Genomic DNA, 26,955 nt, shown 5'->3' with positions numbered 1-26,955 from the left:
TCTCTCACAACTCATTTTTTGAATTGTTAATTACTTTTTCTTTAGCAAGTTTAAAGTGGTTTGCCACATGGCCTATTCAACACTACTAGTACAATGTTCTAAAGCCAACAGTAGAAAGATGAAATGAAGACCAGAGTGTGCTACTGAGAGAACTGAATGATCCCGTTGTCACTGGTATGTTTTGGTATCTCAGACCTCCAGGTAGGGGTGGGAAGAGAAGCCCTGCCTGAAGCCTTGGAGAGCTGTTGAGCTAGACAATATTGAGCTAGATGGACCAGTGTTGACAATATTGAGCTAGATGGACCAGTGTTGACAATATTGAGCTAGATGGACCAATGGTCTGACTTGGTAAAAGGCAACTTTCTATATGTTCCTAGCAGCACACAAGAAGATGGGGAGAAATTTGCTTTGTTCTCTTTTTAGTAATGCAGGTACCAGTTCTCACTAAGCCAAGTTTTCAAGACCTTTTGTGGCACCTGGATTTTTGCACCCCTTGACAGGTGGGTTGAAGGGGGCGAAACTGGAAAGTAACATTATGAGAGAGGATTTATTTTTTATATAGATATATGGCATTAAAAGGCTAACACCATTAAGTGATATAATCAGAATTATTGTCTCAGCAGCTAGAAGCTTCTTCCCAACATGTAGGAAGTAATAATTCTGGGCTCTGAAACAATTAACCTGTTCATACTAGGTTGACTGTCCATTTCAAGTGTGTTATTTCCAGAGGTGATTTTTTTAAAAAATATCCTATCTATTTAAATGGAGGAATTTCTCTTTACAATCTGTGTGTGAAAGGCTTGCTAACTATTCTTAATAATGAAATTGCACAAAGTTCAAAGCAAGAAGCTGGATTGAAAAGCACATAGATTTTATTGAAGGAATTTTGTGGCGACTTGTAGCACTGGCCTGCTCTAAGCAAGGCTGAGGCATGAATTAATGCTTTAATTATCCAGGAATCTCCCCCAAAGGCAACATTCTCCATTTTAATTTTGGACTGCCACGATATGTACCAGTACTTTCCCCTTCCTGATCCTGTCATTTGTAATGCTGAAAACATCCCTGAGGGAGGGAGACTAGGACATAGATCGTGGTTGTGCAAAAACCCTTTTGTAAATGCTGAGAAACTTTAGAGTGTGTGTGTGTGTGTGTGTGTGTGTGTGTGTGAGTGAGAGAGAGAGAGAGAGAGAGAGAGAGAGAGAGAGATGGAAATCACTGTAAAGTAAAGTGTGCCATTGAGTTGGTGTCGACTCCTGGTGCTCACAGAGCCCTGTGGTTGTCTTTGGTAGAATACAGAAGGGGTTCACCATTGCCATCTCCCACGCATTATGAGATGATGCCTTTCAGCATCTTCCTATATCGCTGTTGCCCGATATAGGTGTTTCCCATAGTCTGGGAAACATACCAGCGGGGATTTGAACTGGCAACCTCTGGCTTGCTAGTCAAGTCATTTCCTGCTGCGCCAAATTACTGTAGTTCTTTCTAACCCATCTGTCTCTCTTCCGCTAAGTTGGGCTATGATTTTGGTTCCCTGTGTTTCAGTGTGTCGATGTTATCTGGACCATTTCAATAATGGGATATCTGTGACAAGCTGGATGAGCAGGGCCACAGATCAGCAAGGTAGGCATTTGACAAGGCCTATACTGTGTCTGGTTGAAGGACCCACCATTAGTGCTGTCATCATGGCAGCTGTGGGGGATTGTGTGTTGAAGGGCTCACTCTGAGGATTCTGGGACATTTGCTGCTATGTGTGTAGTGTGACAAATCGGGGCATACCAGTTGATGGGAAGAGAACAGATGCCATCCAGAAGTCATGATGCGGCAAACTGGTTGCTGGGAAAGTAGAGAGAAAGTGAGACAAGGAGTTCTGATTGCAGCTGTTCCACCTGGAAGGCCGGCGATGGTCACAGCAGGCTGCGGGGATGTGTCCTGTACAACAGATATAAATGACAAGAGGAAAGAGGTGTGGGAGAGGGTGGTGAACAATGGATAGACCAATGACATATTCCCAGAATCTCTTGGCAAGCAGAAAATGAAGACTACTACACAGAGGAGGAGGAGGAGGAGGATGCAGGGTGACACCAACTTCCTCCCTGCCATTCTAAGGCCAAAGGAGAAACTCCATGATCCATCATTCGTGGTGGCGATGTGTGCCCCATTTCTCACCTATTGCCATATGCCAGTTGGTTAAGTAGGCTTCCTCCTTGCCCCCATGAACCCCTTCAACATTTCTAACAATAGGAGGGCTACGTTTGTGCTGACTGTGATGGTCCCTACATGTTTTTGGACCTGAAGATGTATGACTATGTACCACTCCCTCCTGGTCTTTAGGCAAAAGTGTATAAATGGCTGGTGGTTATGTTTTGCTTTGAGAAGTAGATGGCAAGATAGTTTGAAATAGCTTTATTATTGCTGTTCATTTATAGTGTTTTTCATTCTTGTTTGAATGCTGGATTTTAAGCCACCTTGAACTTCTGGAAAGGCAAGATAAAACCACTGAAGCTATCGCACAAGAATGTTAGGGTAATTGCATCTATGCTGCTCTGAGCTCCCTGAAGGAAGAGCAAATATGACAAACCCACAGATGTGTTAAAGTATTTTAAAAATTAATTTGTCATTTCTACCCCACTTTCTTAAAGGTTCCCAACCATAAAAGTCAGAGGCATAGGGAGCTCACTGTCAACTATGGAATGGCCACCCTCGCCCCCCACAATAGTTATATACCACTTTTCAACAGAAGTTTTTAAAGTGGTTTACATAGAAAAAATATATAGACAAGATGGTTTGCTGTCCCCAAAGGCCCACAATCTAAAAAGAAACATAAGGAATACACCACCAACAGCCACTGGAGGGATCCTGTTCTGTGGTTAGATAGGGCCGGTTATTCTCCCTCTACTACATATAAGAGAATTGCCACTTTAAAAGGTGCCTCTTTGCTCACTTAGTAGGGGATAACCATTGCTTGTCTTATGCATGTACGTCAGAGCACACTGGTCATGCCCCTATGCATGATGCCATGGCAGGAGCATGGCCATTATAGGCAGGTCAGGCTGCGCTGCCCTTCTGCTGCTCCCATTCAGCACCTTTGTTCAAGCGCTGTTTGGGTATGTTCTTTCTCTGCTCCAAGTGAGACAGAGGAAAAAGCACCCAGAGCATGAACAAAGCCTCGTCTGGGAGCAACAGGCTGCACAGCCAGTCCTGCTATTGGCCAGAGCTGGTGCAGGGGGCAAAAGAGCGGATGGATGTGTCTGGTGGCCCCGGAGGGAGCGAATGGGGTGTGTAAGAGCCTTTTGTTCTGTGGGGGTGGGGGCAAGCCTCTGGCAGCCCCAAGAAGTGCTGAGGGCAGCTGTGGCCTGTGGACGGCCTCAATACTCCAGGGTTGCCATGGGCTTGATAGAAGTGACAAAAACCCAAAATCACAAATCTGATCCAACATATACCTAACTAGGGCAGCCAGCTATGAAGCAAGGTGAAGAGGGCTGCTTCAGGCAGAAGATTTTGGGGCATGTGTCACACTTACTTGCTTATAAATGAACCTACTACATATCCTTACATGTAGTGGAAATCAGTGATATCACATTTGCTTCCCTAAGCAGATATAAAAGTGAGGGAAAACACAATCTAACAGAAAATTAATAATAATAATAATAATAATAATAAATAATTTACATTTTATATCCTGCTCTTCCTCCAAGGAGCCCAGAGCGGTGTACTAAATGCTTAAGTTTCTCCTCAGCACAACCCTGTGAAGTAGGTTAGGCTGAGAGAGAAGTGACTGGTCCAGAGTCACCCAGCAAGTCTCATATGGCTGAATGGGGATTTGAACTTGGGTCTCCCCGGTCCTAGACCAGCACTCTAACCACTACACCACACTGGCTCTCCATGAAAGCAAGGGGAGAGGTGTGAAACAGAAAGAAAGGGGAGAAAAGGCAAGGGGCACTTCCTTCAAGCAACAAAATGTCTTGGGCAGCACCAAAGCCAACAAGAGAAATAGACAAAACAAGAGGAAAAATATGAGACATTAATATAATTAAATACTTATCCATCCAAAAGCTTTCTGGAAGAAGTCTATGAGGTGGTTCCCACGATCAGTGGGAGCCGCCAGGGGAGGGTTTGCAGGGAGAGCGGGCTTAGCCCACTTTCCCCACAGACGAGCAGTCAGTCTGCTCTGGGCAGCCATGGCGACTGCCCACGCGACTGCCGGCTCCACTACGGAGCTGGCAGGGGCTTGGGAGTGTGGGGGCCAGGGCATGCTGGAGAGACCCCTGAGCTGGGAGGCTGCTTTTGAGCCTCCCGGTCAGGAGTCATAGGAAGCTGTCATATATTGAGACGGACCATAGGTCCATTTAGCTCAGTATTGTCTACACAGGCTGGCAGTGGCTTCTCTGAGGTTGGAGGCAGGAATCTCTCTCAGCCCTATTTTGGAGATGCCAGGGAGGGAACTTGGAACGTAGATGCTCTTCCCAGAGTGGCTCCATCCCCTGAGTGGAATATCTTACAGTGCAAACACTTCTAGTCTCCCTTTCATATGCAACCAGGGTGGACCCTGCTTAGCTTAAGGGGACAAGTCATGCTTGCTACCATGAGGGGCTACTCGTGAGTTGCCACAGAGCCGCACCGTGGCAACTCACGATTGCAAAAACTGGGTTTGCGGAGCGCTTGCTCCGCAAACCCAGTTTAAGCACCGGGCTGCTTAAACGTGTGACCCGCTTAAGAACCACCGGGCTTGCAGCTGAGCCCGTTGGCTAGCAGAGGCTAGCCCAATTTTCTGCCATCGTGTGAATAGCCTCAATGTTAACCTATTTCCTGAACAAGGGAAGGAAGGTTTCAGACAGACCTCCTTGGGTGGGAATCCCATAACCTAGGGGCCACTGCTAAAATGGTCCCCTCCCTAGATACTATGACTCTAGCTTCTGACAAAGTCGGGACACTCACCAGAGTGTCAGCAGATGACCCAATTAACTGAGCAGGGTCATATGGGAACAGGTGTGGATGCACAGCTGGCAAGCATATGACCAACTGAGTCTGTGGTAGCTGCAGCTAGAAGCAGAAGCATAGCTATAATTGAGCTGATAGGTTCAAAGAACCCGGGCCCCTCAGCTCCACCCCTTCCTATTTTCATCATTATCTCCCTCACTCTGAGGGGCTGCCAGGGAGAGGGGCGAACACAGGTCCCCTCTCCCCTAGCTATGCCCCTGGCTGGAGGTCAAGCTGAGAGGGTCCTGAGGACAGACCTTCATTTCTAGCTGCTATTCTAATAGCACAAGCCAACCTGTAGTTGTTGTCGCCCTAACTCTCTTATGCATCCATGGCTTTTAATAATTCATGCCCTACTTTATTACCACAGACAAGATTAAGTAAATAAGGGATATGCTGTCTTCAGAATCTACAGATATCACACTGAAGTTTTATAGTTCTTTCCCCCAAGCAATATTGAATTCTGATTCTTTTTGAAAAACAGGAATAAATCTTGAGAGTGAATGTTTATGTCTTTGTGCATCAATATTGATTGCTGGTAAAGATGCTTTATAGAAAGCTTAACTTAAACACCATGACATTGCTTTGATGCCAGAATTCTCAAGTGGGACCTAGGTGAGGGAAAGGGAATACTGTGTATGTCTTTTGAACAGAGTAAAGCAGAAAACTAGGCGCACATTTCTACTGGTGCACCTGAATGCAAGCAGATTCCTAGCCAGAGCTCCAGGTTGGAAAGGGAGAGATGGAGAAAGAAACAGGAAGCCCTTGGGCCTTTTATCCCAGGTAACAGTTACTGAATGGCAGTGTGTACATGGGCAAGAAGGAGGGGAGAGTAGGACTTTTCTGGGCCCTACAGCAATCCCTCTATATGTGTGCAGGTGGGTTGTGCCCACAAATTCTTGTCTTAAATTGATGACAAATCTCTGCATTATATCTGGCATTACGTGTTCATAAGAACATCTCTCTCTGTGTCTGCATTGGGAGAGAAAGAGGAATTGTTTAAAACTTGTATCAACTATAAATGGTATCTTAATCCAGAGAGACTTTAATATCTCACCAACTAGAGCCCAAATGTTGGCAGTGTAAGGAAGAGGGGCTGGAATCAGTCCCATTTTATGGTTCTGCTGGAAGAGACACTTTTTGGCAGGCAAAGAATGAGATGTGATTAGATTTACCAATAAATCTGATAATAAATCTTGGGAAATTGAGGTGAATCCTCATTATTGGAGAATGATGGGGGGAAATGCTGCTCACAGCATGCTTTTTAACTGCAAAACTCAGTGGATCTGTGGAGAGCTATATGATGTAACATTTTTATCTAAAAATTACATACTATTAGAAGAATATGGGAAAGGGTGATGTAAAGAATAATCTGATGGAATATTGGTAGTATTTTATGGAATACTGGAATAGACAAAATCCACATGAGAAGATGGGAATGGATCATGATGGTAACTTACTGACATGTGGATAAATAATAATAATTATAGGTATGTGATCTTAGGCTGTAATTTGTTAATGAATTCTGTATGCACTTATAATAAAATATTTATGAATGATGCCTATTCTATAGTTATACTCTCATGTTGCCATAAGAGGGCTCACTTATAGGGATGTCTAAATCATTTTGAGGTCAAATTGATTTGACTCAAATCTGGTCGATGCGAGTGATTCAACCTCAAAACCAATCTGCCCTGGCACCCCTGGCCAAAATAGAATTCTAATTGAATTTGATTTTATTCGAGTTTCCCTTATTCATTGCTATTTCATCATGTCCTCCTGAGTGTCTCTGGTGGGGCACTTGGGTGATTTTCAAGGATTTTTTTTTTAGTTTTAAGTGATTTTGTATTTTTGTGCCATAGGGAATAATGGGGATTCAAAGCGGCCCCATTATTCTCCTTGGGTAGTGCCTAGGAACTCCAGAGTACCTGGAGTGGGTTGGGGGGTATGGCCCTATGGCAACCCCCAAGACAGTGGGGCACTCGGGTGATTTTAAAGAAATGTGTATGTATTTTAGATTTTCTAATATTAACTAAATTTTCCTCATAATGAATCCCTGTGTGGAAGTAATGTAACATCTGAGAGTCTACATACATTAGATTCTCTGATCTTACATTCAGGGGCGGAGCCACCATTGAGTGAATGGGTTCAAAGAACCTGGGCTACCACTCCTCATGGGCCGGCACCTCCCACCCCTGACTTGCCCCCTGCATCCAATGTCAGATGTGGGGCCGTGGTTTAGCTCCCAAATGGGGCTGCCCAGCCCCGTTTGGGAGCTAAATTGGCCAGTGCTGTGTTCACAGCATGGCTGGATTTAGCTCTCGTTTGAGAGCTAAACCATGCCCCCACATCTGACGTTGGATGCAGGGGGCATGGCTAACTGCTCACTACACCAGATGCTGATGCAGGGGGTGGGGGCGGAGGGCTGTGGCAGCAGGCAGAGCCCAGCCCACCTCTGGCCTCCCTCCACACCTGGTTACATTGCTGCTTCATAGGGATTCATTATGAGTAAAAGTTAGTTTAGCAGCAGAGATTCTAGAATACATACAAATTCCCTAAAAATCACTATGGTGCCCCACTGCCTTGAGGGTTGGGTGGTAGTCAGCATCCATGGTGCTTTACCCCCAAACTGCTTTTGAGCACCTAGTCACTATCCATGAGAAATAATGGGGCGGCTTTGAATCCCCATTATTCCCTATGGCAGAAAAATACAAAATCACTTAAAATGTAAACATTCCTTAACAATCAACCATTTACCTGATCACTTTGTGGTTTGGGTGTTAGGCAGCTCCCATGGTGCCCTGCCACTCAACCCACCTTGCTGCCTCCTAGCCTGTTTAAATCAAATTTGAATCAAATCTACCCCGATTCAAGGGCAGCAGATTCTAGTTCAAACCACATCACAAAAATCATTTTGTACACATCCCTACCCACTTGCAACAAGTAACCATAAAAGTGTGACAGGAGTTCTCACCTCTTGGTGGGATTTCCTTGTCTGTCTAGCCCTATTCAGATGTTCTTGTAACAATGTACCTTATACATAGCTACAACAGATGAAACAGATTTCCTTTACTGGAACAAAGTTTTATTTACTGGAACAAAGTTTTACTAGCAAACATACAGATAGATAAAGCTAAAACTTCACTTGGCCTACTGCACATTCCCCACTCCTCGCCCACACTAATTAAACCACACCCACAGAATAACCAAGGGAAACCTGGACTGTTCCATCACAAGCCCCTAATGGTAAATTATATACACAACAGCAGTATAAGGATGCTACTCTGTATTTTGACAGATATCTTGGAAGTGCAGTGGGGAGCACTTTGCTTGGTTGCTCAGAAGTGAGGGAACTGTACTTTGCATATGTGCAGAGGCACTTTCCTGCCAACAAAGTACCAGGTTATGTGAATGCAGCTAGTGAAAGAGTAGGCATGATGATCCCTGAAGTTGGGTGAGGATGGTTGTGGTTTCTCACTGGGTGGAGACTGGTGTGTCTAAAAGCATGCACAGGTACAAGAAACATGCCACAGGTAGGTTAAATTGGCACATTCTATGTGTACAAACAATAAAAGATACATATAGTACACAGGCACTCTATTGCCTCACCAAATCCAAAATTCACCAGTCATAATTAGACCTTCACCCCAATAACTATTTCTGTGGACAGGACATCCTTGCAACTGTAATATATTCCTGAAGGTGGTTCCACCCCCCGCCCCCCATCAATATAATAGTACTGCCGTATATGCAGAGTCTCCAGCCCTTGTCTGATGGGCTGTTAAGGCTCTTAAGCCATTCTCCAACCCACCTGAACTTTTAGATGTTGTTCACCTTAACTGAATAGTGGGAAGATCCATTAGGACTCAGAGTAATTATTTTGGTGGCAAGAGCATTGCAGGGGAATTAATGATGACTTTGTAGTCACCCATATTGGACAGCACAATCTTTCTTTTTTTTGGCAGGGGGGAATGTGTAACGTATAGACTGAATAAGAAAGAACAATGTGGAACTTAGTGGCAACTGAATCAAACAACTTTACATAAAATTCCTAATTTCTGTTAGTCCCAAGATTTCAAGAATTTTGGAGTACACTAGGCTGCACTTGACTAGGCTCAGCTTCCTGCACTTTATAGCAACAGCTCAAATGATTATTTTCTTTACACTCACACCAACAAGAAACACCAGTACATTCGATATGGCTGATGAGGCACAGCAGTCATGGAGACAAATGCAAGGATGACCTAATTACATCGAGCTGCTTCCTTCCAGTTGGATGCTGTTTGTTTAGCCATCTCTCTGTAAACCCAATAATTGAAGAACAAGGGTAGTGAGTGATTTTGCTGTGGGGTGGGTCTTGTGAAGCACAGTTTCCTGCCATTTCCATTGCCATCACTATATTTCCATCCCAGGTCTTGTAATGTAATTCTCACGTATGTCAGGGAACAATGAGATGCCACGTGCATAGCCGTCATACCCACAAAGAACAGGCAAACAAACCAGGCAGAATTAGAGGGGAGAGCTGGGACAGAATAAGGCAGCAGGCATCCAGGCAAACAGGCTTATGGGGCATCTAAGTGATGTGAACCTGAAATTCGGTTTTCTTGGTCCACAATGGGCCAAAGAAGACAGAACCAGCAAGAAAGTTATTTTGAGGCTGTTTATTGCTTACTGCAGTTTAAGCAAGGACTCTGGACAGCTTGGGCTGTAAAAACCAGAGACCCGGAGCATGTGTGAAGTACAAACATTTATAGTATTACACGTTTCGCCATGCTCTCTCATCGCCCCACAAGCAGTTCCATTGTTCTAGCTGGATTCCAACTTCCAAACCGCTTGATTCCAACTTCCATGGACAATAGGAGAGGAGATGGTTGTTGCCCTTATCTAGCTAGAATGTTTACTTAGACCATGGATACAGTCACAGATAAACACATTGGTGGATTCCACACACTCAGTCCGTCTGTACATCATTGTTACTCTGAGCCCCTGTGGTTTGGAACATTTTCAGAGCATTGTCCTTGAGTCTGCAGGCATGCTGACATTCCCAAGAAATGGTTTTTATCTAGCTGCTTGGGTCTGCAGTTTGCTTCCTAGGGTTAGGCAGAGGTTCAAGATGGATTCCCATCTGCTCTTCCCTTACAGTATTTTAGAGCCATAACGCATATGTTCAAAGTTAGATTTTTGACTGCTATACATCATTAAGCTGTAAGCAGGCACCATTGACCAGCCTGCCTCTAATCTCTTCCAGCTTCCTTTTAGGGGCTGATGGAAGGCTGGAGCCAAAGACAGTAAGGAGGCTAAAGGGATCTTCTTGAGTCAACTTGCACTCCAACGTAGGGTGAGGTTGAGGAGCATTTCATGGTGTTGACAGCCACTGTGCAGCAGCATACATTTATCTTTATCTCAGTCCCTGAGAGAAACATCTCAATTTTCCTGAGAGAAAATGGAGATAACAGATATCAAGTTATGGGCTCAGGGGAGTGGACGGGGATGATGAAATGGCTGTGAAGACATGGGTAGGCTTGCCAGTTTTTAAAACCCTGCCTACTCCTGTGGCTCTAACAGTAATTTGATCTGCAGACATGGGCTGGTGATTATTCATAATTCCATGCTGTGAAAAACTGCCTCATCAGGTTGCTGCTAAAGGCACATGAGCAGATCAGACTATTTTTCATTTCATCTGGCAACCTCGGAAGAGGCAGGTTGGTGGATTACAAAACTGTGTTTTTAATTACTTCATATTGTGTATGGAACTGAGGATTCAGACACAAAACTATACAATGAATAAATATATACATATACTAAAAAATTGTATATGATACCATTAAAAATGGTGATATTGTGTACTAGTCTGTCAGGGTAAAATACTCTAGGTTCCTAGGTAAGGCTATATCCCATGCTGGATTTGACTCATATAAGTCAGTACTGTTACCAGAACTGCCCTGGAGTGCTGGCTAGAAGCTCCAACAGTACTTTTGGCTTAGTGTGGGGAGATTAGCTTGGTTAGAGGGAGCAGCTTGGTTCCAGTATCAATTTGAGCAAGTTTGGTGTTTTTGGAAAAGTTTGGTGTTCTGGAAAAGAAGGTAGAAATACAGTTCAATGGTTTATTATGGATGTATGGGGGTACAGAATGCAAAGGCTCAGTTAAGCTAATCTTGGCTGATATTCTAAGCAAGAATACGGCCATATTCTAAGCAAGAATACGGCTAATAATAATTTAGCTTACAGGTCTGATTGGAGTTTGATCGGCTTGGTTAAGGTGCTTAAGGCATGAAGCCTAAGGTACTTAGAACAGAGTCTGGCTTAAGGCTTGCAATGGAAAGTGCTTGAAAGCTGAAAAGAAAGCGGTCAACGTGGTTTAAAAGGGCAAGAGGTTAGTTTACCTATCCTTCCCTGGTTTGTTTGTAGATTTGTTGCATGTTGGTTGGCTTCTTCTCGTGGTGAGTGGGCAGAAAAACGGGGATAAGGGCAAGGAGCAAAGGCTATGACTCTTTTGAAAGTCTACAGGAGAGTGATCCAAACAGATTCCGAGGCCATGTGCTTTCGCCAGAGGTACTTAAAACATGCCCTGAGGCTACCTGGAGGATAGCAGGTCCCATGAAAGAAGCTCATTACTACTAGAGCTATATCTTTTTGAGTGAATCTTACCCAACAAAGGGTTAAGTTATGTAGATGCATGTATGAGTTGAATAGGGCTGTTCCAGACCAAATATCTGAAGAGCAGGATGCCTGTAGGTATATAAGATTACACATCTCTTACATATAAGAACAGCTCTGCTAGATCAGGCAGGCTGAAGGCCTATCTAGTCCAGCATCCTGTTTCACACAGTGGCCCACCAGATGCCACCAAGAAGCCCACAGGCAGGGGGTGAGGATTTGCCCCCACTCCGGCCATTGCTTCCCTGCTACTGGTATTTAGCAGCATCCTGCCTCTTAGGCTGGAGGTGGCCTATAGTCACCAGACTAGTAACCATTGGTAGACCTGTCCTCCATGAATTTGTCTAAGCTCCCTTTAAAGCCATCCAAGCTAGTGGCCATCACCACATCCTGTGGCAGAGAATCCCATAAGTTAATTACATGCTGTGTGAAGAAGTACTTGCTTTTGTCAGTCCTAAATTTCCTGACCTTCAGTTTCATGGGATGACCCTTGGTTCTAGTGCTGTGACAGAGGGAGAAAAATTTCTCCCTGTCTCCTCTCTCTACTCCATACATAATTTTATACACCTCTATCATGTCTCCCCATAGTGTCCTCTTTTCCAAAGTAAATAGCCCCAGATGCTGTAGCCTTGCCTCATAAAGAAGTTGTTCTACGCCCCTGATCATCTTGGTTGCCTTCTTCTGCACCTTTTCCAGGTTGACTTCCTGGTCCAAGATTATCCTAGGGCAGGGGTTCTCAAACTCGTTGGGTTCCCTGCTGGCATTCTACCTTCATGACTGGTTTGATTGGCTATAATGTATAGAACTTGTTTTCTTGAATGCTAGGTCTTAGGTACAGTTGTCAGCTAATTAAAAGTTTTAAGTTCTGTTCTAGAAAATTACAAAAGTGGAGTGGTACTCACTTTCTCCTTGTGCTGGGTGTCTCCTTTGTGATAAAGGGGGACCTTTATTTTTGTTATAATCTCTTGTTTTGATGCGCTCATCTCCCTGAGTCCTTGCCTGCTAAATTGTTAATTCAAAGACGGGTTAGGAAATGCACCACTTATCTGTGTGACTCCCAAGGAGTGGTCTATTGTTAGCTTTGTGAAAAGGAGAATTTCTTCCCCTAATTGCTTCACCTTTTGCAGTAGAGTCTGCTCACTGGCTATTTGTTCCTCTTGTGTGAACAAGAGGCGTGGGGCCATCCCATTGAGTCCTTGCTATCCTGACCTTGAGGTGCTGTTGCTCCACGTTTAGCTCATTGCTGAGTGACCAGCTGTGGGTCTTGCCAAACTCAGGCAGGTGAAAAGGTCATGATGGAGGCTGCAGTCCTGGAGTTTCAGGCTGCATAGCCTTCCAAAGAGACATGAATAGAGGGGTGCTCTCTGGGCTACCCCCAAATCGGGCTATCTGGCAATAGTACTGTTTCACTTGATGGTTCTAAAATGTGGCACAGAAGGAAAGGATGACATTCACAGGCATTCATGTCTACTCTACACAGACATCAGTTCCCCTCATTGATCTTTGTTCTCTTAGGGACCCTTACTGCCAAAGGAAGCAGTTGTCTCTGGCATCCAGTGAGACACATGGGGTACTTCTGTGAAAGGATGAGGATCTGATGAAGTCTCTGTCAAGGAACCTAATTGGCATGGGAAGTTCCTAGTCCCCACAGAACAACAATTTTCTTTGAGGAATTACTGTAATGTAGTCACTTATCTCACCACATGGCTGTGAAGCCAAAATTATTAACATATGGAAATGATCACAGCTGTCAGGAAACTCAGCTTGTTTCAAAGGAAATGCTTTGGACCTGATGTTGATATATTATCTTTGCTAATTTTTGAGAAAGTGATCCCATTTCTGGCAAATTCTGTTTTTCTTATTGCCAGCCACTTACTACTTGCCTACAACATCTTTTTTAAAAAATCCTCATAAGCAGCAAGGGAAATATTAGATAAATTTGAGTATCTGCTTCTTGCTCTGTGACTCTATGAGATTCTAAATTACTTCTCTCTGTATATATTCAATTAACCACTCTTGGAATAAGTATGGCTGGTTGCCAGCTTCTGGCTGGCTAGAGGTATATGAACTCTCATTACAGATCTGAGGTAGGATTTGGGGAATTAATTGCAATTTCTTGGATGATGAGAGTTGTGTCTTAAGATCATTTTATGATGGACAGAGTGTTTATGCAGAAGCAGGGCCTGCAATATTGCAGGAATTCTAGGATACTGTGTGTTTGCTATTTGCATTGTCCCCAAATACAATGCTTTATTTCCCCATAGGAATGAATGGAAACCATTTGAGAGAGAGTATTTATTTGAGGAGAATACTGGAGTGCTATTAGTCTGAGAGACCCAATGCCTGGAAGGAGGGCTAGGCCAAGTGTGACTAGATGCTTATTTCCTGTAGGAATAACTGAGACGTGAGTCAGCCTTCTCTGTATAACCCCACTTCTTTAACTGCACATCCCTGCTGCAAAAACAGAGTAATTATATTGACACCATTTTGAAATACAAGCAGCTCAGAATGTGAAGCCACTATCTTGGGAGGGGAAAAAGTATAAACCCACAAATATGTATAGTGGGAAAGACACAGGTATGTGAACTGAGCCTCAGAAACTAAACTGAGCTCTGGGTTGGGCATTCAACAGTGAGGGTCAGTTGCAGCCCCACTTTATCTCACTGGCTAAAGTCCCCCTGGATGGATCCACTCCCTCCCTCCTTTGAATCCATTGCTTTCTCCTTGCGATGTGCCACCTCAAGCCTTCAAAATCATATCAAATTCCTTGAGACTGGACTTTTCGTTCTTTCGCTATTTGCATTGCATCCACACATGTGGACTCTGGAGGGGTGGCTGTGCCAATTGGAAGCAGGAGGTGTGAGCCTCCTCTACAACCCTAGAAACTTGGACAGAAATGGGCAGGATGGAACGGAGGCTGTGTGAACAAAGCAACGTTTGAAAAACTATAATGAAATGTAATCAACTGTATTAAAAAGCAGCAATATGAATGGCCCCAGTTGACTCCAATTTATGTTTGAACACACTTATACATGCATTATATACACCCACCATTTCCTTCTGCAGTCAAGGAAACCTCCAGGTTTAATTCATTCTGCTGATGGCATAATCTGGTCCTATTTCTGCCTAAGAAAATCACTGTAAGTGTTTATAGCTTATTCTTGGCTTGGCTTCCATTCTGAAATGTACATGCTCTACTGATGATCTTTATTTAAAGTTATGCATATTCTATATTATGTATATTATATTATTATAACTAAGATGCAAGATGGCTAACAATAATAAAAGCAACTATTAAAAAACCAATAGGCAGCATAAAAATTAGGAGGTAAAAACACTTAAAACACTTTAAAAGGCCTGCTGAAAAAGGAGGTGGTGATGTTTAGGGGCGTGTGCGGTCTGAGGCTCATGGTCTGGTCCAAAGGTGAACCAAACTGCAGTTCCACGAAATCTGCAAGCCTGCCCAGCGGTTCGGAGGCCAGTCGGGGAGGCAGCGGGGCCCCTGTCAACAACACCCAGAATCCCCAGCTGCAATAGCTTTTGCTGGGGGATTCTGGGAGCGGTACTGAACAACATCTGGGGATCCCTGTTAGAGGGAACACTGGGCCCCGTGAGCGGCACCTTTAAAAGTAAGTAAGGAGGTCATTGCTGGCATGACTGCTGCTCTAGGCAGCTTCCTGGTGCAGTGGCACTCCCCAGTTAATGGATGGTGGCAGGGTGGCGCCAGCACTCACCTCGCCTCCGCACATGCAGTCACGCCCGTAAAGACCAGCTTTCTTTCTTTTAAAGGTGCCACTTGCCTCCCTCCACTGTCACCCTCACCAGCCCTCAAACTGCCGGATCATTTCACGGTTGGGCCGAACTTGACTGAACCGGTTCGCGGAACCATGGTTAGGTATGCATTCAGACTGGACCATGAACCTCAATCTGTGCACACCCCTAGTGATGTTGAAATACTGAAAGGAAGGGCTCCAGGCAGGTCACAAGTAGCAGGAAGTTCTGCAGAGCAGGGACCACCACAGAAGGCTCTCCGACATGCTACCACTGAATAAGCCTCAGGCTGTCCTGTATGTCCTGCCATTCTCCATCTTCTGAACATCAAAATGTTTGTTTATCAAGCTTAGCATAAAGCATCCCAAGGAGCTTTAAGAAACTTTTTTTTAAAAACCCAAAGTCATCTGATTTAGCTTCCTGTAAATCTGAGGGGGGATTCTGGCATCCGCCCAACAAAAGCCAGACACTCTGGGGGGTACACCACTTCCATAGGTAAGCCTGGAGATGCAATTATCCCTATACAACTATTTCTCTTTCAGAAGGAAGGAATTTATCTTACAGAAGGAAGACTGCACCTGTTCTTTATTACACTGTTGTGATCCTTGTGTCATTTAGACTTTTAGAAAGGATCTGTACAATTCCTATGACATCCTTGATGACAAATACAATTCCCATCTCCTGCCCATTCAGTATATATAGTGTTTATTTTCTTTGTTCCTTCCAGAATGAATGATTCCTTGGGCCAGTTCACACATACAGACTAACTGTATTCAGCATTAGAGTAACTATTTAGCACTAACTGGAGTTAGAATTCTAAACTCCAGTTCATGCCACAGACGTACAACTAACCACCATTAGCCTAACTCAGGGCCGCTCAGCTTTAGCTCTCCTGCAGATGTTGGCCTACAACTCCCATAATTCCTGGCTATTGGCCACTGTGGCTGGGGATTATGGGAGTTGTAGTCCAAACACAGCTGGGGGGGGAGGTCTAAGTTGAGCAGGCTTGGTCTAACTGGAGTAGAGAGAGGGGAGCCCCTCCCTGCCACTTGGCCTCCCAGCCCGATCCCAGCCGCTCCTAGGCCAGATTGTGGACAGACTGTCAGCCACTCAGCCGCAATTGGACACGATCCCCAGCGGGGTGTGTCTTGCAATATGGGGCATGTTTTGAGCTCTGCGCCTGCATATTGAAAGCCCTTTAAATGTCCTGCAATGCCAGCGTGCTTCTGCCAGCCATGGCACTGCCATGCACTCTGAAAGCACCACTCAAACTCTGATTCACGGGTGGAGCGGGGATCCGGGTGGGGTGGCATCCTGCTTTCTTTGCGGGATGGAAGAACCCACATTTGCCAGAATGGGATATGCAGATGAAGAAGGGCCAAGGATGCTGGGGGAAATGGCGTGAGGGAAGGGCCCTGTCAGAGCACTCTGGCCACAGCCATCCCAAAGCCATGGCAAGTAGCTTGCTGCCCAGTGGGCTGACCAATCTCATGAGAGGGTCAGTCTGCTGGGGATATGCCTCAGCCCACAAAGGCGCTATCGCCACCCATGGACTATGTGCTTACAAGCTGAGCCGGCCAGTTAACCACCAGGGGTTCCAAGGGGGCCCCGCTCTAGTGGGCCCCCCGACTATCCTTGTTAAAAAATAAGAAAAATAAAACTTTCCCTCTCCCTCATCCTTCTGCACTGCACGCACTCGTGACATCCCCACATCCCATCACCCACAGCCTGGCCACGTGCATGGCCATGGGAAAGTGCAACGGGACAGCACATTCATCCAGGTTTCAAAGCTCCCGGGTCCAGTCTCCCTGTGAGCAGGCACATGGAATTGCGGGAGAGGCCACTCTCCTTTGTTCCTCTGACCCTGGGGCAGTTACGTCAACTGCTGGGGCTGCTCATGATGGTGCACCTATGCACAGCAGCGGCTGGCCAGGCAGGGGGCTGGTCTTCCAGGAGACTAGGCCGCCATCCCTGGGAGTAGGAAAGTAGTCCCTGGGATACCCCTGGCCCACGGCTTCCCAAAACAGCTCTTCCGGAGCACCCATAGACTGGTGCTTTTGTGAGTGGGTGTAGTCTACATGGACAGCTCCATGCTCATCATCATACTTTGCCTGCCTCCACATAGCCCTAGCCTTGTTCATGAGTAGCGGGGGGCTGTGCCCCCAGTGGCTAGGCCCCACTTCCCCACCCATTCTTCTTTTAAAATAGAACAGATCCCCCGAACGCCTCCCCACACCCATCCCCTGCGCAGACCTGCAAGCACCCAGAGGGCATCTGGACGCCCCCTTTCCCCTATCCCTGGCATGCGTGCGGGGGTTGGTGTAGGAATGGACACAGCCACAAAGCTTTCTGTCCGTTCAGGACTCGGGCTCCCTGAGCTTCCACCCTCGTGAGAGCGCAGACCCTTGTTGCCCAAACCATGACTGCCAGCTTGTACAGCAGCAGCACTTCCATGAGAAGTTTGCATTAGTTCCCCATAGATGGTTCTTCTCATGAGCAGGATTTAGGGAGCAAGCCTCCCCCCACCCAGGAAGGGGCTGGGAAGTACCATCTTGTGTGATGTTCATCATACTTCAAGAGCAGCACCTGGTATAGAAACAGTGCCACAGTTTGTATTAGTGCCCAACAGACGGTTCTCATGAACAAGATTTGGAGAGCGGACCACCTCCCGGAGGAAAGGTCTGGGCCCCCTTCTGCACCCTAACTTGGTGAAAAATACAACTTTGCTGCTCTGGAATTCCTTCTGTGGTCTGCCTTTCAGATTCCAGTTGCACCCCCACATGAAACAATGGCAAGTGATGGTGCGGACAATGGGCTGCGGAGCTGGGCCTTGTAGCCATTCGAAATTCCCGGGCCAGGGCTGGCATCGTGGCATATGTAGATCTGCAGATGTGGAGATTCCCGGGAGTAAATGGCCCTGGTTTCAAGCCACCCTGGGACAGCAGATTCACACATTGGGGGCCACGGGTAGGGGTGCACATCTCCACATTGGTGGTTGGGTTGGCAGGGCATTGAGTTTGACAACAGCTTGACTGCAGTTGTCAAGACCAAAAGCACTTGCCCACAGTGAGGCAATTCTCACGATCGGCCAGAAGCGGGCGAAGGGAGCCTAGCCCACTTTTGGGCGAGCATGAGAGCCACCAGGCGAGCCCGGTGTCTTCAAAACGGGTAACCTGCTTAGACGAGGTTAGCAGAGCGAGCGCTCCCCTTTTTCCCCTTCTGCCTTTTGGCTCCTGTTTTCTCCCCCACTTTCCGGTTTCTTCTCTTTGCCTTGCTTTATGCTTCCCCATTTCCTGTGTTGTTTTTTTGCTCCTGCTTTCCTCCCTCCCTCCCTGCTTTCCTCCATGTCAGCAGGCTTTCCGACCACCATCATGGAGGAAAGAATGGGGGTGGGGAGCTCTTCCCTTGGAAACATGTGGGCTCTTGTCTGCCCCCCTAGCCCTAGTGCCTTTTAAAAGAAAGTGGCAAACATGAACAAGGCTGTCATTTTCTCTTTCTCCTCCTGTTGTGTCTCCGCCCACCAATGTCCTGCCTTTTGGGAAAGTTTTTCATTAGGCCACTATGCAAACTAGAGATGAGAGCTGTTAAGAGACTGCAGGAGACAGTGCAGCCGAAGTTTCTCCTGGCCTGTTTCTTCATGGGTTGCCTTGCCCGCCTCTCCTCACCTGTTATAAAAAGCCAGACTCCAGGTCTGCCTCACAACATGTGGGAGAAGAGGGCAGGCTAGAGAATCATATTTCCTCCCACCAACACTGGAAAGCATACTTCCTTTTTTCTTCCTTTCAAGGAAGGGGGAGTGGCTAACAGGCTTAAGGAATAATGACCTACCACCAGCACACACAACTTGAGTTATTCATTTTCTTGCTACTGCTGTAGAATCAGGTATGGGTGAAAGCCAGAACATGCCGGAATGTGGCAGAATGAGCCGGAAGGAATGACCCCTTAAAATCAAACTGGATCCCAAAACCAGAGGGATGTCTTAGAGACACTGGAGAACAATATTTTAGCACTGAAATGTTACCAATATTACACTTTTATTAACCCCTTCAGAGCCAAAAATGGACTGGAATATCCTGGGGCTATTGCACATTTATTAACCCCTTCACTTCCAGAACAGCTAGAAACAGCCCAGAATGGCCCCCTATCAGTGAAGCGGCATTCACAAAACAGCAGAATGGGCTGTGGACACTGAAGAATATTGTAGCACTGAAATATTTCCGATCGTTTTATTTCCGATAAAAGGTTCACTTTTATGAACCTTCTTAGTGTCAAAATTGGATCAGAATGGCACAATGGCCTGAAACAGCCTGGAATGGCCCCCAAACTGCTGAACTGCATCCCTAAAACAGTGGAATGGGCTGCAGACACTGGAGAACAATATTGTAGCACAAGAATATTTCCAATCTTGTACTTTTATTAATTCCTTCAGTGCAAAAAATGCACTGGAATGGCAGAACTGCCTGGAATGCCCTGGAACAGCCTCCTATCGATGAAACTGAAATATATGATAGCATGTAGTCCATATTTGTAAATTGATCTATATCTCATTAAAAATACATAGCACTTAACACAGTCATAGAATCAAGAAACTGGTTGAAAGATAGTTGGGAGCCCGGATTTTTGGGTTGGGCTATCTCTGGCTGTTGTGCTGTTCCAGTCCAATTTTGGCACTGAAGGTGTTCATAACAGGGCAAGATCGGAAATATTACAATGCCACAATATTCTTCTCCAGGATCTGCAGCCCATTCCACAGTTTTTGAGATGCAGCTTGACAGTTTAGGGGCTGTTCTGGGTTTTTTCAAACGTGCACTGTTCCATTCCACTATTCCGATGAATAAAAGTGTCATGATGGACAATTTTCAGTGCTGCAATGTACTTCTCCAGTGTCTGCAGCATGCAGTTTGGCAGTTCTGGGTCCATTCTGGGCTGTTTCAGGCCAGTGAAGCTGTGGCGGGGTTAATAAACATGCAATCGCCTGGGCTGTTGCACTGTTCTGTTCCATTTTTCCCTTGAAGGGGTTAGTAAAAGTGTAATATTGGAAATATTTCATTGCTAAAATATTGTTCTCCAGTGTCTTTAACACATCCCACTGGTTTTGGGATCCAGTTTGATTTTTAAGGGGTAATTCTGGCCCATTCTGTTCCAGCTTTTACTAAGAACCTGTGAGATTAGAGCTATCATAAATGCAGCACCAAGAGGAAATCTTTCCCAGGAATCCCTGAAATGCATAAGTTCTTACAACTGTGTTAGATCCTACTGTTTATGTAAAGACAGTAGCATGGCCATGGCTATTTAGTAGTGGTGTGCAAACAGGTTTGACGCTGAATGTGTTTGACATCAAACCGGTTCGGTTCGATCATTCGGAGGCAAACTGAACCACCCCCTGTTCAGTCCAGCTTTGGACCGAACCCCACTGGTGGTTCATGATTTTTTTCCTCTTCAAGAGAAATTTTTTAAAATCACTTACCCCCTCCGAGGGACTTCGTCTAGGTGGTGGTGGGGATCCGTGGGGGTTCCCCCTTCCCCTGCTGGCTTCCTTGTCACCCTAACTGGCCATTCAGCAGGCTCTTTGGTGCATTCAGGCCTTCCCATTCTGGTGCAACCCAGGCCATGCAGAGGCCCATTGTGCAGGTGCAGCAGCCTCCAAAATGGCCACTGCACCAGACGGGGAAGACCCGAACAGGCCAGAGAGCCAGCCAAATGGCTAGTTAGGGTGGCAATGAGGCTGGCAGTGGAAGGGAGAGCCCCCGTGGACCCCACCACCACCTAGAGGAAGTCCCTTGGAGGGGGTAAGTGATTAAAGAAAGTGATTGGAAGGAAAAAAACCGTGAAACCCCCCCCCCCGGACCAAACCAAACCAGGGGGGCGTGTTTTCAAAGGGGTGCCAGACCGAACTCGCCTGGTCCAGGTCCGGTTCAGGCTCAAACCAAACCAGGCCAGCTGGTTCCATGCACACCCCTACTATTTAGTAACTATAGTCTTCAAAGTCTCTTCTAAGACCTAATGAAATGCATATACTAGTTATTAAATTGGCAACTGTATAGACAGAAAAGGAGGGAACTATCAGGTTGGCATCCATCTAGGTTTGTCCTGTGGATAGGTTGGGCGGACCTGTTACACCCATTACACACTGTAATGGAAGGAGTCTGGTTTGTTCTACAATGAAGGCAGTGGGTGGGTGAAGAGTATATGAGGGAGAAAATGAGAGCAAAGTCAGAGATACTAGCCAGAATCAAGAGCAGAGCTCTTGTTGGGCAGAAGAGACAAAAAGAGATTGGGCAAAAGACCAAGCAATATGGCAAATAAACTCTTTCCCTGACATGTTAATCTCTGCGCTCTCACCTTTTGCGTAAGAATGCAGTGAGTCTTTAAACAATGGGAATCCTTGGTACAGACGCAGATGATGTCTGGAGACAACTCTGTCTTCTTGACAAGATGGAGGAGAAACAGCTCTTCCTCCACCTCCCTTTCCCTGAATTCTCCCACCCCAATGTGGTGTGTGTTCATTCTTATTCTAACACAGAGAAAACTTAATTTATCCCAAGAACAGTGCCTGGAGGCTCACTATTGTTAAGAAACCCCCCCCCACACACACACACATCTTGGCAACATGTATTGTTAGCAATGACTTGGGTAAGGGAAAGGCAGTTGGCAGAACTCAGAATTACTGCTTTCTCAGTTAATATATGAGAGGAATCCAGCCAGAAGTTGTTCCTGTTCAAGCCCAATGAAAATGAATAGGACTTGTGCAAGATAACAGTGGTAAGGATTATGCCCAAAATAGGAAAGATTGTGCCGTCGAGTTGGTGTCGACTCCTGGTGCCCACAGAGCCATGTAGTTTTCTTGGTAGAATACAGGAGGGGTTTACCATTGCCTCCTCCCACGCAATGTGAGATGATGCCTTTCAGCACCTTCCTATATCTCTGCTGCCCGATATAGGAGTTTCCCATATTCTGGGAAACACACCAGCAGGGATTCGAAACAACAGCCTCCTGCTCACTATGCAGATTGCTTCCCCACTGTGCCATTAGGTAGCATGCCCAATAGATCCTGAAGAAAATAATTCCAAATGATGCATAACAGGTAACAAGCATTACCTGCATGAATCTCAGCAGAACTGGGGTGGGGAATGCTGCAGAAAAATGCTAAATTGGAAGTGTGCGACAGCGCAACAAAATTTACAACTAAAAATGTAAACTTGCTTCCCACACACATGCAGTTAAGCATAGGTGGGTGGGTGTGTGACAAGGGAAGGATCCTAACCCACAGTGTTATCTAATACTCTGCCCTGGTGCAGACAGAAAATAGCAGGATGAGCTTGTGCAAGAACTGCTAGGTGTAGACTCCCAGCTCTGATTCCACAGGTGCAAACCCATGGAAGCTTGCAGAGCTTCCACATGGAGCAGTTCTTATGGAATCCTCATTTGTGCTCTTGTCAGCATTCCCGGTTGGTTGTCTGTCTGTCCCCTTCCCAAGCTTATATATAAAACTTTTGTCATGCACTTTTGGTTTATTGAACTTCTGCAGCAATTCCCTCCCTCACCCTGCTTCTGCCAAGACTCCTGTGGAGCTTGGAAAAGAAGAAACAAAAGAACATTTGATGTGCTTTCAAGTGTCTCCTGGTTCTCTGGACATTGTTACTGATAGTTAGATCAGTCACTTCCTGAAATCCCACCTGATCAATATTACTTGTCTGTGATCTTATGAACAATTTCTGGGAGCAAGCCCTATTGAACAAATTGGGGGTTCTAAGTAAACACGCATACATTGTACTGCTGAGAACACCATTTCTCTATCTCTCTTTAAAAAAATTGTTATGTTAAATTGCTACTCTTGTACTTTTGATTACTGGGAGGTGGAGATTTGAGCAGTATAACAAAAGGTTGTAATAAAGCTATTATCTAGGCTATAATCTAGTCGAGATCATCACTAAAATACCTATAACATTTTTATTTCTTGACAGAATTGGATGAAAATTGCAGGTATGACAGTCCCTTCTGAGGTCATTATATCAGTGAAATTTAGGACTGTGCACTTTAGTAAAGTTGGACTTCTGCCATTGGAAATCCCTGCCCCCACCACCAGGAGGCAGCAGAATGTGGGGCAAGAGCCCCTGATAGTGAAGTGGTAGTGGCCCTTTAGCTTACCACCCAGCACTGGCTGGATGACACAGTGATTTTTGGGAGCTTTGGGGGCGAGCAGGGAGTGATTCACGGCAGCCTGGGAAGCCTGCACTGCTGCTGGGAGGACATACCATCCCCAGATGCCGGCTAGTCTGGGAAAAAAGGCAACCTAGTTGTGTTGATGCTGAACATAGTGAACTTGTTGGTCTCAGGGACATGCATTGATTCAGTCTTGGGGCTAGAACAGACTGTATTGTCTGCATTTCCTTACTGATTTAATCTTAGAACATTCATAAATAAACAGACTTCCCCAAAGACACCATCAGATTCCAGTGAGACTAATTCTGAACAAAACTTACTCTAGAATAGGTTCCCACTGCTTCCCCAGTGAGACAGAAGGGGCCGAGCATAAAACACAGTACTATTCAGACACTGAGAAGACTGCATATTTGTGGACTGATTGGTTCTGTGTTGGAAAAATCAACAGTAGTTTCTGTTTTTGAGGTCTCTGTCTTGCTAAGTTGCCTAACTTAATTGTGTAGGCGAATGATAAATTTCAGAGAGAGAGAAACTTGATGTGGATTTCCTAACAATTCTTGGAATACTAGAGATATGAAGACTGGTGGGGGGCACTTTTTCCATTCCCACTCCCCCACCCCACCCCACCCCACCCAAGACAAGAGACAGAGAAATGAAACACACACCCCCTTTAGAATGATGTATGAAATGCTTTATAAGACATAGATTTCAAATGTTACCACTTCCTGGCCATTGCTCTTTCAAAATGCTAACTGATGACTACATAGTATGAAGATGGTTTATGTAAGGCAATAAAAATATAATCCTGTATAATATAGAACTACATAGAACTCCCAGATGCATTTTGGCCTTTGCTCCTCACAGGACACACTGTCATCTTTACTAGAGGAACATACAGACCTAGGCCTTTCTTAGGACCTTTGTTTGTGCATTGCTTTCCTGCTTGCCGTTGGCCCCTCTAATCTCTTCCTCTTTGATCTGGAGAGTGATGGATATACTATCTTCCTGATTTGGTCCCTGTTCATCTTGGAGATGTTCTCTCACCTCCAAGAACTATGCTTTGCCCCACTACAGGGGATCAAGCAGCCTGCTTGTATGGAGAGAGTTAAAGTCAAGGGACAGATGTTGCAAGAGGCTTGTGTTGTGGGCAGCAAACAAAGGGATGGAGCCAGGAGATTCCAAGCAACCCAGTTTAAATGTTCAGGTTTAAGTTGGGTTGCTTGGAATCTTCTGGCTCCATCCCACCCCATTTTGACACCAATATTCATAGAAGGAAGTACATAAACTGTATCTTACAGGTCGATCCCTAGTATGACATATATTTGTAATTAATATAATTATTTTTAAAAGTATACATGCCTTAGTCTTCTTTTAGAGGAGGAGAATCTTATTTGTATCAAAGCTGTATAGTTCACATTTTGTGTCTTTAAAACTGTAAATTATGTTTAAATAATGGTACAAAATGTATGCATTTCAACTTTTTCGGGGGGGGGACCCTGAATGTGAAACCTCACAGTGATGAGGCCCCCACTTATGTGGCTAGTCATTTTTCACATAGTGAAGGGGAAAAACCTCTCCTAGGGACAGGCCTATCCATCACCCCCAGTCCTGTGCTCCCCCAGGCCCCGTGGCCAGGCCCAACCACCCCCATTCCCCCTTTTCTGCCGCTGCTCACATCCCACATTCAGTATCTAACTCACACAGTGCTACGGAGGTTCATTACCTCCCTCTTCATTTGAGTGATGAGAGAGATGAATGAACTTCCCAGGGCTGCAAGAGCTGGATACTAAATGAGAGGCGTGCATCCTCCCTGATGAGGCATCAAGGTGCAGGCGCACCTCTCATTAACAGAGGCGTATCTAGGGAAAATAGCACCTAGGGCAAGCATTGAAATTGCACCCCCTGTCCAAACATCTGACACCCATCTTCCAGATAACTTTACCATAATATCAGCGGAAAAATACAAGTCTGAAGGTCACATACAAGTCACATATCTGAATATGTGTACAGTGACATATTATATTATTTTTAAAAAAGAAATTACCTGTAGCCCTGTTGGGGGGCTTCCTAAAGGCTGGGGGCAGTCTGCAAAGGTTCCCCCTCCCCCCTGCTGGCCTCTAGGGCTTCACAGGGACCATTTAAGCATGTGCGGTGGCCATTTTTTACATTCCCCCCCCCAAATTGCAGCTGAACACAAAATGGCCACCATGAATGCTCAAATGGCCTCTGAGAGGCCTGGTATGGCCTAGGGCCTCACAGAGGCCATTTGAGCATGCACAGTGGCCATTTTGTTTTCGGCAGCCTTTAAAAAAAAATTAATTTTAAGAAATGGCGCCCCCCTTCAAGTGGCACCCGGGGCACGTGCCCTGCCTGCCCCACACTAGATACGCCCCTGCTCATTAAGTATCCAGCTTCCAAGGTGCTGGGAAGTTGGCTTGCCTTTCGCTTGCTCGAACAAAGAGGGAGGTGAACTTCCCAGGGCTGTCTGAACTGGATTCTAAATGAGAGGGATCCGTGTGCCTTGATTAGGCATCAAGGTGCAGGCGCTCGTCTCATTTAGTATTCAACTGCTGTGTCACTGGGAAGTTCACCCACCTCTCTCCTCACTTGAACAAAGAGCCGAACTTCCTAGTGCTGCGCAAGTTGGATACTAAATGAGAGGTGCATGTGCACCCTAATTAGGCACTGAGGAGCTCATGCACCTCTCGTTTAGTAGTCAGCAGCGGCAGCAGTGAAGGAGGAATGTGCATGGCCACTTGCACCCAGCCCCACACCCTTCCAGGGATGGCTCTGCCCAGGGGAGTCATTTTCTGCGTGATTAGAACTGGACTCAAAACACCAATAATTTCCTAAAACATGGGAAATAGCTCAGGCTCTTCAAACCAAATGTTAATATTACTGTTGCATCCCCAATGATGTCATTGGGAGTGTGGCAAGACCTATTTCCTGCCAGAACCACTGCCCCCTGAGTGTCCTACACCCCCTTCCTCTCCTGCACTTAACTTTGTTGTTACTCTGGTGGAGATTTTTCACACAGGGCTTTTAGTTCGCATCTCCTCCAGAATGGAGGGTGTGCATCCACATATCGGCCAGATTTACCCCCAAATCCCTGGGAGCTATCGGGGAGCATTTCAAACACGATGTGGGTTTTTCATCGCACCTTCAAGTGTAGCCTAATTTATATCCGGGGATAAAAGTGGGATTCATATCCCACTTTTTGCATCTGTATTTTTGAGCAACTTTGAACTTGCGGTAAAGCCTGCTGTCTGAAAATGCTCATGGTGGGAGGGGAAATAGCCTCTTTCATCCCATGATGCAGTAGACATGTTGCAGCGGTTGTATGGCTGCTATAAGGAGGACTGGGAAATATAGTCTCCCCAGCACTAA

General features: G+C 45.7%; 1 protein-coding gene and 1 long non-coding RNA gene across 5 annotated transcripts in view; one reads left to right on the top strand and one right to left on the bottom strand.

Moving 5' to 3' along the window:
• The window catches only part of CACNA1E (calcium voltage-gated channel subunit alpha1 E), a 673,520-nt gene that overhangs the window by 45,611 nt on the left and 600,954 nt on the right, over nucleotides 1-26,955 (top strand). The window lies entirely within an intron of this gene.
• The window catches only part of LOC128323600 (uncharacterized), a 50,253-nt gene that overhangs the window by 702 nt on the left and 22,596 nt on the right, over nucleotides 1-26,955 (bottom strand). The window contains exon 2 of the long non-coding RNA XR_008306372.1: nucleotides 1,777-1,929. This is a non-coding gene — a long non-coding RNA (uncharacterized LOC128323600). The remainder of the gene's footprint in view (nucleotides 1-1,776; nucleotides 1,930-26,955) is intronic.

Source organism: Hemicordylus capensis, chromosome 4 (assembly GCF_027244095.1).
Source record: "Hemicordylus capensis ecotype Gifberg chromosome 4, rHemCap1.1.pri, whole genome shotgun sequence".
Taxonomy (NCBI): domain Eukaryota; kingdom Metazoa; phylum Chordata; class Lepidosauria; order Squamata; family Cordylidae; genus Hemicordylus; species Hemicordylus capensis.
This window is presented reverse-complemented; position numbering and strand designations above follow the sequence as displayed.